This window comes from Somniosus microcephalus, chromosome 7 (assembly GCF_052327205.1).
Source record: "Somniosus microcephalus isolate GS21.2 chromosome 7, FLI_Smic_1.0, whole genome shotgun sequence".
NCBI classification, from domain to species: Eukaryota; Metazoa; Chordata; class Chondrichthyes; order Squaliformes; family Somniosidae; genus Somniosus; species Somniosus microcephalus.
Genome location: NC_140993.1, coordinates 204,025,321 through 204,038,726, shown reverse-complemented (window position 1 = coordinate 204,038,726; position 13,406 = coordinate 204,025,321).

The following is a 13,406-nucleotide window of genomic DNA, read 5'->3' as shown; positions in this document are numbered from 1 at the left end:
GATTTCAGAGAAGGCACAGCGCTCACTGTCGATTTCAGAGAAGGCACAGCGCTCATTGTCGATTTCTGATCCCGTCCTTTCCCCCACTCCGATCCCCCGCCCGCTTCCGCATCCTTCCCCCCCGAACCCATGGCCTCGCCCTTCCTCCGATCCCCTGTTCTCTCCCCCACTCTGATCCCCATGCCCACCCCGTCCTCTCCCCCTCCCCTGGCCTCTCCGTCCTCTCCCCCTCCCCTGCCCTCTCCGTCCTCTCCCCCTCCCCTGCCCTCTCCCCACTCTGATCCCATGCCCTCCCCGTCCTCTCCCCCTCCCCTGCCCTCTCCCCCTCCCCTACCCTCTCCGTCCTCTCCCCCCTCTGATCCCATGTCCTCCCCGTCCTCTCCCCCACTCCGATCCCATGCCCTCCCCGTCGTCTCCCTGTCCTCTCCCCCACTCCGATCCCCATGCCCTCCCCGTCCTCTCCCCTGCCCTCTCCCCCACTCCGATCCCATGCCCTCCCCGTCGTCTCTCTGTCCTCTCCCCCACTCCGATCCCCATGCCCTCCCCGTCCTCTCCCCCTCCCCTGCCCTCTCCCCCACTCCGATCCCATGCCCTCCCCGTCCTCTCTCCCTCCCCTGCCCTCTCCCCCACTCCGATCCCATGCCCTCCCCGTCCGATCCCCTGCCCTCCCCCCCTCCCCTGCCCTCTCCCCCACTCCGATCCCATGCCCTCCCCGTCCTCCCCTACTCCGATCCCCTGCCCTCCCCGTCCTCTCCCCCTCCCCTGCCCTCTCCCCCACTCCGATCCCATGCCCTCCCCGTCCTCCCCTACTCCGATCCCCTGCCCTCCCCGTCCTCTCCCCCACTCCGATCCCATTCCCTCCCCGTCCTCTCCCCCACTCCGATCCCATGCCCTCCCCGTCCTCTCCCCCACTCCGATCCCATGCCCTCCCCGTCCTCTCCCCCACTCCGATCCCCTGCCCGCCCCGTCCTCTCCCCCTTGATCCTCTCCACTCCCCTGATCCCCTGCCCGCCCCCTTGATCCTCTCCATTCCCCCACCCTCCCCACTCCGATCCCTGCCTACCCCGTCCTCTCCGCCTCCCCTGCACTCCCCCTCTCCAATCTCCTCCCCTCACTCTCTGCCCCCCTCGATCCCTTCCCCCTCTGATCCCGCCCTCTTCCCCCCTCTGATCCCCTGCCCTCTTCCCCCCCTCTGATCCCTGCCCTCCCCCCCTCTGATCCCTGCCCTCCCCGTCCTCTCCCCTTCACCTGCACTCCCCCTCTCCGATCTCCTTCCCTCGCCCCGATCCACTGCCCTCGCCCCGATCCACTGCCCTCTACTTCCCCCTCCAATCTGATCTCCCTCCGATCCCTCTCCCCCCTCGATCCACTCCCTCCGATCCCCTGCCCTCTCCCCCCTCCGATCCCCTGCCCTCCCCGTCCTCTCCCGCTCCCCTCCCCCCAATCCCGTCCCGCTCCCCTCCCCTCATCCCCTCCCCCCCGATCCCGCTCCTCCCGCTCGATCCTCTCCCCCTCCCTCCGATCCCCTCCCCTCGATCCTCTCCCCCTCCCTCCGATCCCCTCCCCTCGATCCTCTCCCCCCCTCCCTCTCCCTCCCCGATCCCCTGCCATCTCCCCCGCCGATCCCCTGCCCTCTCCCCCCCGATTTCCTGCCCTCTCCCCCCGATCCCCTGCCCTCTCCCCCCCCTTCGATCCCCTGCCCTCTCCCCCCCCTTCGATCCCCTGCCCTCTCCCCCCCCTCCGATCCCCTGCCCTCTCCCCCCCTCCGATCCCCTGCCCTCTCCCCCCCTCCGATCCCCTGCCCTCTCCCCCCTCCGATCCCCTGCCCTCTCCCCCCGATCCCGCCCTCTCCCCCCGATCCCCTGCCCTCTTCCCCCCCTCCGATCCCGTCCTCTTCCTCCCCTCTGATCCCCTGCCCTCTTCCTCCACTCCGATCCCCTGCCCTCTCCCCCCCTCTGATCCCCTGCCCTCTTCCTCCCCTCCGATCCCCTGCCCTCTTCCTCCACTCCGATCCCCTGCCCTCTCCCCCCCTCTGATCCCCTGCCCTCTTCCTCCCCTCCGATCCCCTGCCCTCTCCCCCCCTCTGATCCCCTGCCCTCTCCCCCCCTCTGATCCCCTGCCCTCTTCCTCCCCTCTGATCCCCTGCCCTCTCCCCCCCTCTGATCCCCTGCCCTCTCCCTCCCCTCTGATCCCCTGCCCTCTCCCTCCCTCTGATCCCCTGCCCTCTTCCTCCCCTCCGATCCCCTGCCCTCTTCCCCCCTCCGATCCCCTGCCTTCTTCCCCCCTCCGATCCCCTGACCTCTTCCCCCCCTCCGATCCCCTGCCCTCTCCCCCCCTCTGATCCCCTGCCCTCTTCCTCCCCTCCGATCCCCTGCCCTCTTCCTCCACTCCGATCCCCTGCCCTCTCCCCCCCTCTGATCCCCTGCCCTCTTCCTCCCCTCCGATCCCCTGCCCTCTTCCTCCACTCCGATCCCCTGCCCTCTCCCCCCCCTCTGATCCCCTGCCCTCTTCCTCCCCTCTGATACCTGCCCTCTTCCTCCCCTCTGGTTCCCTGCCCTCTCCCTCCCCTCTGATCCCCTGCCCTCTCCCTCCCTCTGATCCCCTGCCCTCTTCCTCCCCTCCGATCCCCTGCCCTCTTCCTCCCCTCCGATCCCCTGACCTCTTCCCCCCCTCCGATCCCTTGCCCTCTTCCCCCTCTCCTCAATCCCCTTCCTTCTCTCCCCCTTCCGATCCCCTGCCCTCTTCCCCCCCGATCCCCTGCCCTCTTTCCCCCCTCCCGATCCCCTGCCCTCTTTCCCCCCTCCCGATCCCGTCCTGTTCCCGCACTGATCCCCTGTCCTCGCCCCATTCCCTCCCCCACTCCGATCCGCAACATAATGTGTAACAAGGCTGGATTAATTAATGATCTCGAAGTGAAAGATCCTCTTGGGAAGAGTGATCATAGCATGGTAGAATTTCAAATTCAGTTCGAGGGTGAGAAAGCTAGGTCTCAAACTAGTGTCCTGAACCTAAATAAAAGTAATTACAAAGGTATGAAGGCAGACTTGGTTAAAGTGGGCTGGAGAAATGTATTACAGGGTAAGACTGTAGAAAAGCAGTGCAAACATTCAAGGAGATATTTCATAACTCTCAGCAAAGATATATTCCAGTGAGAAAGAAAGACTCTATCCGTGGCTAACTAAGGAAGTAAAGGATGGTATCAAATTGAAAACAAAGGCATACAACTTTGCAAAAAACAGTGGAAGGCCTGAGGATTGGGAAATGTTTAAAAACCAGCAAAGGATGACTAAAAAAATGATAGAGAGAAGATAGCTTATGAGAGTAAGCTAGCAAGAAATATAAAAACAGACAGCAAAAGCTGCTACAGGTATATAAAAAGGAAGAGAGCAGCTAAAGCTAGAGGATGAGTCTGGGGAATTAATAATGGGAAACAGGGAAATGGCGGAGACTTTGAACAAATATTTTTGGTAGAAGACACTAAAAGCATCCCAATAATGGATAATCAAGGGGCTATTGGGGTGGGGGGGACTTAAAACAATCACTATCACTAGAGAAAAAGTACGAGGCAAACTAATGGGACTAAAGGTGGACAAGTCCCCCGGACCCGATGGCCTGCATCCTAGGGTCTTAAAAGAGATGGCTGCAGAGATAGTGCATGCATTGGTTGTAATCTACCAAAATTCCCTGTATTCCGGAGAGGTCTCAGCGGACTGGAAAACTGCAAATGTAACGCCCCTATTTAAGAAAGGAGGGAGACAGAAAGCAGGCAACTATCGACCAGTTAGCCTAACATCTGTCATTGGGGAAATGCTGGAGTTCATCATTAAGGAAGTGGTAGCAGGACATTTAGAAAATCATAATATAGTCAAGCAGAGTCAGCATGGTTTTATGAAAGGGAAATCATGTTTGACAAATTTGCTGGAGTTCTTTGAGGATGTAACGAGCAGGGTGGATAAAGGGGAACCAGTAGATGTCGTGTATTTGGATTTCCAGAAGGCATTCGATAAGGTGCCACATAAAAGGTTACTGCACAAGATAAGAGCTCACAGGGTTGGGGGTAATATGTTAGTATGGTAGAGGATTGGCTAACTAACAGAAAACAGAGAGTCGGGATAAATGGGTCATTTTCAGGTTGGCAAACTGTAACTAGTGGGGTGCCGCACGGATCAGAGCTGGGGCCTCAACTATTTACAATCTATATTAATGACTTGGATGAAGGGACCGAATGTAATGGAGCCAAATTTGCTGATGATACAAAGATAGGTGGGAAAGCAAATTGTGTGGAGGATGCAAATAATCTGCAAAGGGATATAGATAGGCTAAGTTAGTGGGCAAAAATCTGGCAGATGGAATATAATGTGGGAAAATAAAAAAGCAAATTATTATTTAAATGGGGAGAGATTACAAAATGCTTAGGTACAGAGGGATCTGGGGGTCCTTGTACATGAAACACAAAAGGTTAGCATGCAGGTATAGCAAGTAATTAGGAAGGCAAATGGAATGTTGGCCTTTATTGCAAAGGGAATGGAGTATAAAAGTAGGGAAGTCCTGTTACAACTGTACAGGGCGTTGGTGAGACCACACCTGGAGTACTGTGTACAGTTTTGGTCTCCTTATTTAAGGAAGGATATACTTGCATTGGAAACAGTTCAGAGAAGGTGCACGAGGCTGATTCCGGAGATGAAGGGGTTGTCTTATGAAGAAAGGTTGGGCCTATACTCATTGGAGTTTAGAAGAATGAGAGGGGATCTTATTGAAACATATAAGATTCTGAGGGGGCTTGACAGGGTAGATGCAGGAACGATGTCTCCCCTCGTGGGGGAATCTAGAACTAGGGGGGATAGTTTCAGAATAAGGGGGCACCCGTTTAAAACGGAAATGAGGAGGAATTTCTTCTCTGGGTGTCGTGAATCTTTGGAATTCTCTTTCCCAGAGAGCTGTGGAGGCTGGGTCATTGAACATATTTAAGGTGGAGATAGACAGATTTTTGAAAGGTAAGGGAGTCGAGGGTTATGGGGAGCGGGCAGGGAAGTGGAGTTGAGGCCAAGATCAGATCAGCCATGATCTTGTTGAATGGCGGAGCAGGCTCGAGGGACCAAATGACCTACTCCTGCTCCTACGTCTTATTGTTATGTATCGGGTGCGCACGTGTGGCTCCCAGGCGCCGTGTCAGCAGTCACAGCACTGAAACTCCCTGTTGTTTGGTACAAGCCTATGCTCCCTAATACTGAAACTCCACTTTGGTTTGATTGGGAATAGTAAGTAAAGACATGCAGCAAATTGGTTTTGTAAAAAAAAAACATAAAAAGACACTAAATCTCAAGAGACTAGCATCTTTCCGTGCCCCCAGTCCTGCTCCCACCGGATCTTTCCCTCCTTATTTGTTGCATTTCCCCCCTCCCTTTCCAAGGACTAGTTAAGGCAAATAGCATAGATGCATTTAAAGGGAAGTTAGATAAGCGCACGAGGGTGAAAGGACCAGAAGAATATGCTGATAGGGTTTGATGAAGAGGTGTAGGAGGAGGCTCACGTGGAGCATTAACGCCGACATAGACCTGTTTGGCTGAATGGCCTGTTTCTGTGCTGTAGCCTCGATGTAATTCTATATAAGAAGTGTGAAGTAATGCATTTTGGAAGGAAGAATGAGGAGAGGCAATATAAATTAAATGGTACAATTTTACAGGGGATTCGGGAACAGAGAGACCTTTGAAGATGGTAGGACCAGTCGATAAGGGTGTTAAGATTATCCTGTCACTTACGGGATCCTAGCCTTTATAAATAGAGGCATAGAGTGTTGAAATAAGGAAGTTATGCTAAACCTTGGTGAGGCCTCAGTTGGTGTATTATGCCCAATTGTGGGTACCACACTTTAGGAAGGGTGTCACGGCCTTGGAAAGGGTGGAGAGGAAATTTACTAGAATGGTACCAGGGATGAGGGGCTTCAGTTATGTGGAGAGACTAAAGAAGCTATTATTTTTCTCCTTGGAGCAGAGAATGTTAAGGGGAGATTTGATAGGGGTGTTCAAAATCATGAAGGGTTTTGAAAGAGTAAATAAGGAGAAACTGTTTCCAGTGGCAGGAGGGTCAGTAACCAGAGGGCACAGATTTAAGGTAATTGGCAAAAGAACCAGAGAGGAGGAGAATTTTTTTTTTTTTTTTACACTGTGAATTATGATCTGGAATGCACTGCCTGAAAGGGTGGTGGAAGCAGATTGAATAATAACTTTCAAAAGGGAATTGGATATATACTTGAAAAGGAGAAATTTGCAGGGCTGTGGGGAAAGAACAGGGGAGTGAGACTAATTGGATAGCTTTTTCAAAGAGCTGGCACAGGCATGATGGTCCGAATGGCTTCTTTCTGTCCTCTACCTCTCTCTCCTCCTTTAAGACGCTCCTTAAAACCTATCTTTTGTTGTATAATTCCAAGACTGGCCGAGGAAGTCAGTAGGATTGTGCTATTCCACCGTGTGATATGGGAAGCATTACAGTCGAGCTGATACTGTGCTCAGCTAACATTTAGACACGTTCCAGCTCTTGTCGGTGGTCAGCAGGAAAGAAAACGGCCAAGGTCAACTGCATTGCGTCTGCTGAAGCAACGACTTCAACACATAACATAGCAAAACGCCCCAAGGCGCTTCAGAGGAGCGTTATCAAACAAAATTTGACAAAGCCACAAAAGGAGATATTAGGGCAGAAGAGGTATGTTTTAAGGGGGCTCTGGACTGAAAACTTGGCTGCTCTGTATGGCTCAGTACCAACGTTCCCTCTAAACTGCGCAGCTCTCTGCTGGTCCCGCGTAGCCCGAGACTGGCTTTTTCCAATGTTAAATGCGCGAAACTGTGAATGGGTCACGCACCCCTGAAAAAGTTAGGGGGAACATTGCTCGGTACCAATATGTATTTCCTCATTGTGCTGAGAGAGATACTTTTCAATCACTACAAATAATAGTGACTTTATTCTCCACAAGCATCTCCGCCTGGTAGCTCTTACTAAATGGCCGAAACATCTCACCTTCACAATATTTTGCAGGTTGTTGTTATTTTCATATCTTCACACTGTTCCCTTGGAGAAGAGTGTGAAGTAGTGGAAGGATTTGCACTATTTGACTGATTAACAGTCTGAAAGGCCACGACGTGAATGCTCCTTCCACGGCCATAACCATCTTTACACCAACCGATAGGGTGGTTAGTCCTATATGGCGGGAGGGTTTTATGGGCTCCCACAACCTATACGATGGGGCAACCACCAGACACGAGTATCCTGCTGATGACAACCTAGTATTCAGAGCTGCAGCTCCGGTCTCCACTCGCCGGGACTGTCTGGAGTGGGGTTCAAACCCTGCAGCTGCTGACACAGGCAGGAATACTATCAGAGCCAAAGGCTCGCTGCTATGCTGCAGGTGAGACACAAATAATGCAGATAGGATGCCATACCATGTTGTTTCTAGAAGAGAACACGGAAACTAAAACCTTCCCCTGCACCACCAAGTCAAAATACACACCCTCAAAGTCATCCCGAGTTCAGACCTCCCTCCTCCGCCCATTTACAATTCTTAGACCAGCGGAGACACTGCAACGCATGAAGCTCAGGTCATAACCCGTGAAAGGCAAGTTCAAATAAAAATGCTGAAAGCTTAAGGTTACGGTGGTGAAAACAGGCTTTCAGTTATGTTAAAGCACTTTGCGAAAGTTGTTGGGGGAGCTGAAAGGTGAGCCGGCGGCGGGGTAAAAATGAGAAAAAACAAAAAATGCCGTAAACACTCAGCAGGCCAGGCAGCATCCGTGGAGAGAGAAACAGAGTCAACCTTTCAGGTCGATGACACTTCCGTCACAGACCTGAAACGTTAACTCTGTTTCTCTCTCCACGGATGCTGCCTGGCCTGCTGAGTGTTTCCAGCAGCCGCAGCATTTTGCTATTGTAGAAAAATTAGAGATGGGGAGGACGGAAGACTGGAGAAAAATAAAATTCAAAGGGACAGCCGGAGCGAGCCGAGGACCACAGGAGGTTGGGGACGTGCGACGCTTCAGGCCCAGGGGGATTTGAAACTGAGGGCAACATGGTGCGAGTCAGCCCGAACACTGAGCCCGCGGCCGCAAACAGGTTGGTAGAAGCAGACCAGGGGAATCAAGCAGTGGATTCAATTCCATTATTGATGAGGAAAGAAAACAGGGTGGGGGCAGTTAGCTGCAATCCATCAATGGAGAGGGGGTAAAAACAGAAAATGCTGGAGATACTCAGCAGGTCAGGCAGCATCTGTGAAGAGAAACAGAGTTGAGTTAACGTTTCAGGTCGATGACCTTTCGTCAGAACTGCTAAAAAGCTGGGAATGGAACAGATTTTTAAGCAAGTGCAGGGGCAGGGAAAGGGGGGAGGGGATGAAAGTACAAAAGGGAAGGTCCCCCTCCCTCCGCCCGTTTTTTTCCAGTTCTGACGAAAGGTCATCGACCTGAAACGTTAACTCTGTTTCTCTCTTCACAGATGCTGCCTGACCGGCTGAGTATCTCCAGCATTTTCTGTTTTTATTTCAGATTTCCAGCATCTGCAGTATTTTCTTTTTGTAATGGAGAGGGGGTGATGGGGAGAGGGCCTCAATATTTTGGAAGAGTAAAGAGGTTCTGGCTGCTCAGTAAATTGGGTTTAAAAGCGTTTAAAAAAAAATCAGTAAAAAAAAATCAAGTTAAACAACTAAATGGCAGGCGGAGCTGGGAGACTTGCCACCTTGTGGTGGAGACTGGATTTTACAGCGTCACACAAAGGGTATTCCCACCACAAACACTGACAATATCACTGAACAATGACGACACAGGGAGTGAGATTAATATGGACATGAAGTGCATTCCATGTACAAGATCTTTAAGTAAATATATATCTTTGTGGATTACACTCGAGTATCTCTAACCCCCGCAGTGTCTAGCCCTCCACCCCACACTCAGTTTATCTCTACATCCCTTCCACACATCCTCCACTGTCTCACTATCCCTTTCCTCACCGACAGGATGATTCCCCGCCTCACCCATTTCTCTCCCCCCAGTCTCTCTCTTCCCCACCCCGCAGTCTCTCTCTCTCCCAGTCTCTCTCACCCTGCCCCCAAGTCTCTCTCTCTCTCTGTCTGTCTCTTCCCCAGCCACACACTCTCTTTCTCCCCCTCCCTTCTTCCCTCACTCTCTTCCCTTCATCCCTCTCCCCCCATCCTCCATCTTTCACTCTCCGTCTTTTCCTCACTCCCCCCTCCATCTCTCGCCTCCCTCCATCTCCCCCTCCCTCTCCTTCCATCTCCACTCCCCCTCCCTCCGTCTTTCCCTCTCCCCCTCCCTCCGTCTTTCCCTCTCCCCCACCTTCCATCTTTCCCGCCGTCTCTTCCCCTCTCTCCGTCTCTCCCACCGTCTCTCATTCTCTCTGCCCCTGTATCTCTCGCTTTGCCCCCGTCACTATCTCTCTCCCCCCGTCTCTCTCTCTCTTCCCCCCCAGTCTCTCTCTCTCTCTCCCTCCCCGTCTCTCTCTCTCTCAGTCTCTCTCCCCCCCAGTCTCTCTCTCTCTCTCTCCCCGTCTCTCTCTCTCTCTCTCTCCCCCCAGTCTCTCTCTCTCTCCCCCAGTCTCTCTCTCCCTCCCCGTCACTCTCTCTCCCCCCAGTGTGTCTCCCTCTCTCTCTCCCCCAGTCTCTCTCTCTCACCCCCCAGTCTCTCTCTCCGTCTCTCTCCCCCAGTCTTTCTCTCTCTCCCCCCCAGTCTCTCTCTCTCTCTCTCTCTCTCTCCCCCAGTCGCTCTCTCTCTCCCCCATCACTCTCTCTCTGTCTCTCTCTCTCTCCCCCCAGTGTCTCTCTCTCTCTCCCCCAGTCTCTCTCTCTCTCTCTCACCCCCCAGTCTCTCTCTCTCTCCCCCAGTCTCTCTCTCTCTGTCTCTCTCTCTCTCTCCCCCCCAGTCTCTCTCTCCCCCAGTCTCTCTCTCTCTCTCCCCCCAGTCTCTCTCTCTCTTCCCCCCGTCTCTCTCTCTCCCCCCAGTCTCTCTCTCTCCCTCCCCGTCTCTCTGTCTCTCTCTCTCCCCCCCGTCTCTCTCTCCCTCCCCGTCTCTCTCAGTCTCTCTCTCTCTCCCCCCCAGTCTCTCTCTCTCTCTCTCGCCCCCCCAGTCTCTCTCTCTCTCCCCCAGTCTCTCTCTCTCTCCCCCAGTCTCTCTCTCTCTCTCTCTCCCCCAGTCTCTCTCTCTCTCTCCCCCAGTCTCTCTCTCTCTCTCTCCCCCAGTCTCTCTCTCTCTCTCTCCCCCAGTCTCTCTCTCTCTCTCCCCCAGTCTCTCTCTCTCCCCCAGTCTCTCTCTCTCTCCCCCAGTCTCTCTCTCTCTCCCCCAGTCTCTCTCTCTCTCTCCCCCCCAGTCTCTCTCTCTCTCCCCCAGTCTCTCTCCCCTAGTCTCTTTCTCTCTCTCCCCCCTAGTCTCTCTCTCTGTCTCCCCCAGTCTCTCTCTCCCGCTCTCCCCTAGGTCTCTCTCTCTCTCCCTCCCCCAGTCGGTCTCTCTTTCAATTCAATTCAATTTCAATTCAAATGCTTTATTGGCATGAAAGTTTACAGGGAACCATATTGCCAAAGCTTACATAACAAAAAGTACAGTTTTCCAACATTCTGTAGGTGTCAAACAATTTTGACCTTCGTTGGGTACAGACAATATTAATTTAAACAGTCGTTGACCCTCGTTGGGTACATTCAGTATTAATTTTTTAAACAGTCGTTGGGTACATTCGGTATTGATTTAAACATTCTTAATGTTTATATATGCTATGGGTGTGCTCGTTATTCCCTCACTGTTCCTCAGGTTGTGACATGTTGTTACATATTGGGCACCAAGGTATGGTCTGTCTCCTTCTCCCAGGCTAATCTTAATTTTGACAGGTCATCCAATTCTTTGAAATCTGGGGTTGTTTGGCTGAGCTTGTCAAAATATATGTTTCTTGTTTTGTTTAATTTTTCGCATTTTAGGAGGAAGTGCATCTCTGTCTCAACCTCGCCGGCCAGACATTGATCACATATTCTATTCTCTCTAGGCTGCCAGGATTTCTTGTATCTTCCTTTTTCAATTGCCAGTTGGTAGTCGCTTAGTCTGTACCTGGTGAGGGTCTGTCTCTGTTTTGTGTCTCTGATGGTCGAGAGATAGTCTGCCAGTTTATATTCTCTTTTTAGGGCCCGGTAACATTCTAATCTGCTTTGGCTTTTGGTTATTTTGTTCCAATGTTCCAGGTAGGTTTCTTTGCATTGTTTAATGATTTGGTTCACTCGGATTGGTGTTTGGAGGGCAGTGTTGGTCTGGGACTGGTCAGGGTCCGGCTGAGTAGGAGTACTTAATTTCAGTAGCAGCTGACTCAGGGGACTCATTTCTGGGTTCAGCTCTTGGGTCTGGAGGGCTTTAAAATGAAGGGTGTCTGGGGAACTAGATTTGAGGTGATTTAGAAAGTTTAGTGCTCGTTTTTGGATGTTTATTATCAGTGGGTATCTGCCTAGTTCGGCTCTACATGCATTTGTTGGTGTTTTCCTTTGGGTGTGAAGAATGCTTCGGCAAAATTCTGCATGTAGGGCTTCTATTGTGTGTTTTTCCCATTTAGTGTTGCTATGGTGATTGAGTGGGCCCCATACTTCACTACCGTACAGCGCAATGGGCAGGATTATGCTGTCAAATATTTTGAGCCAGATTTTGATTGGAATTTGGATGTTGTAGAATTTTCTTTTTATTGCATATAGGGCTCTTCGGGCTTTTTCTTTTAGTGCATTCACTGCTATGCTGAAGCTCCCTGATGCTGTGATGGTTAGACCAAGGTAAGTGTAGCTCATAGTGTCCTATGATGGTATCACTGAGATGGTATCTCTCTCTCCCCCCCAGTCTCTCTCTCTCTTCCCCCCCCCCCCCCAGTCTCTCTCTCTCTCCCCCACTCTCTCTCTCTCTCTCCCCCAGTCTCGCTCTCTCTCCCCTAGTCTCCCTCTCTCTCTCCCCCTCTCTCCCCCACTCTCTCTCTTCCCCCCCACTCTCTCTCTCTCCCCCCCACTCTCTCTCTCTCTCCCCCCACTCTCTCTCTCCCCCACTCTCTCTCTCTCCCCCACCCAGTCTCTCACTCTCTATCTCTCTCTCCCCCCAGTCTCAGTCTCTCTCTCCCCAGTCTCTCTCTCTCCCCAGTCTCTCTCTCTCCCCCCAGTCTCTCTTTCTCCCCCCCAGTCTCTCTTTCTCTCCCCCCCAGTCTCTCTTTCTCTCCCCCCCAGTCTCTCTTTCTCTCCCCCCCAGTCTCTCTCTCTCTCCCCCCCAGTCTCTCTCTCTCTCTCCCCCCAGTCTCTCTCTCTCCCCCCCAGTCTCTCTCTCTCTCTCTCTCTCTCTCTCCCCCAGTCTCTCTCTCCCCCCCAGTCTCTCTCTCTCCCCCCCAGTCTCTCTCTCTCTCTCTCCCCTAGTCTCTCTCCCCCCTAGTCTCTCTCTCTCTCTCCCCCCCCAGGTCTCTCTCTCTCTCTCTCCCCCCCAGGTCTCTCTCTCTCTCTCTCCCCCCCAGGTCTCTCTCCCTCTCTCCCCCAGGTCTCTCTCTCTCTCTCCCCCCTAGTCTCTCTCTCTCTCCCCCCAGATCTCTCTCTCTCCCCCCCAATCTCTCTCTCTCTTCCCCCCACTCTCTCTCTCTTCCCCCCCACTCTCTCTCTCCCCCCCACTCTCTCTCTCTCTCCCCCCCACTCTCTCTCTCCCCCACTCTCTCTCTCCCCCACTCTCTCTCTCTCCCCCACCCAGTCTCTCACTCTCTATCTCTCTCTCCCCCCAGTCTCAGTCTCTCTCTCCCCAGTCTCTCTCTCTCCCCCAGTCTCTCTCTCTCTCTCCACTCTCTCTCTCCCCCACTCTCTCTCTCTCTCCCCCACCCAGTCTCTCACTCTCTATCTCTCTCTCCCCCCAGTCTCAGTCTCTCTCCCCCCAGTCTCAGTCTCTCTCTCCCCCAGTCTCTCTCTCTCCCCCAGTCTCTCTCTCTCTCTCCCACTCTCTCTCTCTCTCTCTCCCACCAGTCTCAGTCTCTCTCTCCCTCCCCCAGTCTCTCTCTCTCCCCCCGTCTCTCTCTCCCCCAGTCTCTTTCTCTCCCCCCAGTCCCTCTCTCTCTCCCCCCCGTCTCTCTCTCTCTCTCCCACCCAGTCACTCTCTCTCTCTCTCCCCCAGTCTCTCTCTCTCTCCCCAGTCTCTCTCTCTCCCCCCCAGTCTCTCTCTCTCTCCCCCAGTCTCTCTCTCTCTCTCCCCCAGTCTCTCTCGCTCTCTCCCCCAGTCTCTCTCTCTCTCCCCCAGTCTCTCTCTCTCTCTCCCCCAGTCTCTCTCTCTCCCCCCAGTCTCTCTCGCTCTCTCCCCCAGTCTCTCTCTCTCCCCCAGTCTCTCTCTCTCCCCCCCAGTCTCTCTCTCTCTCTCCCCTAGTCTCTCTCTCCC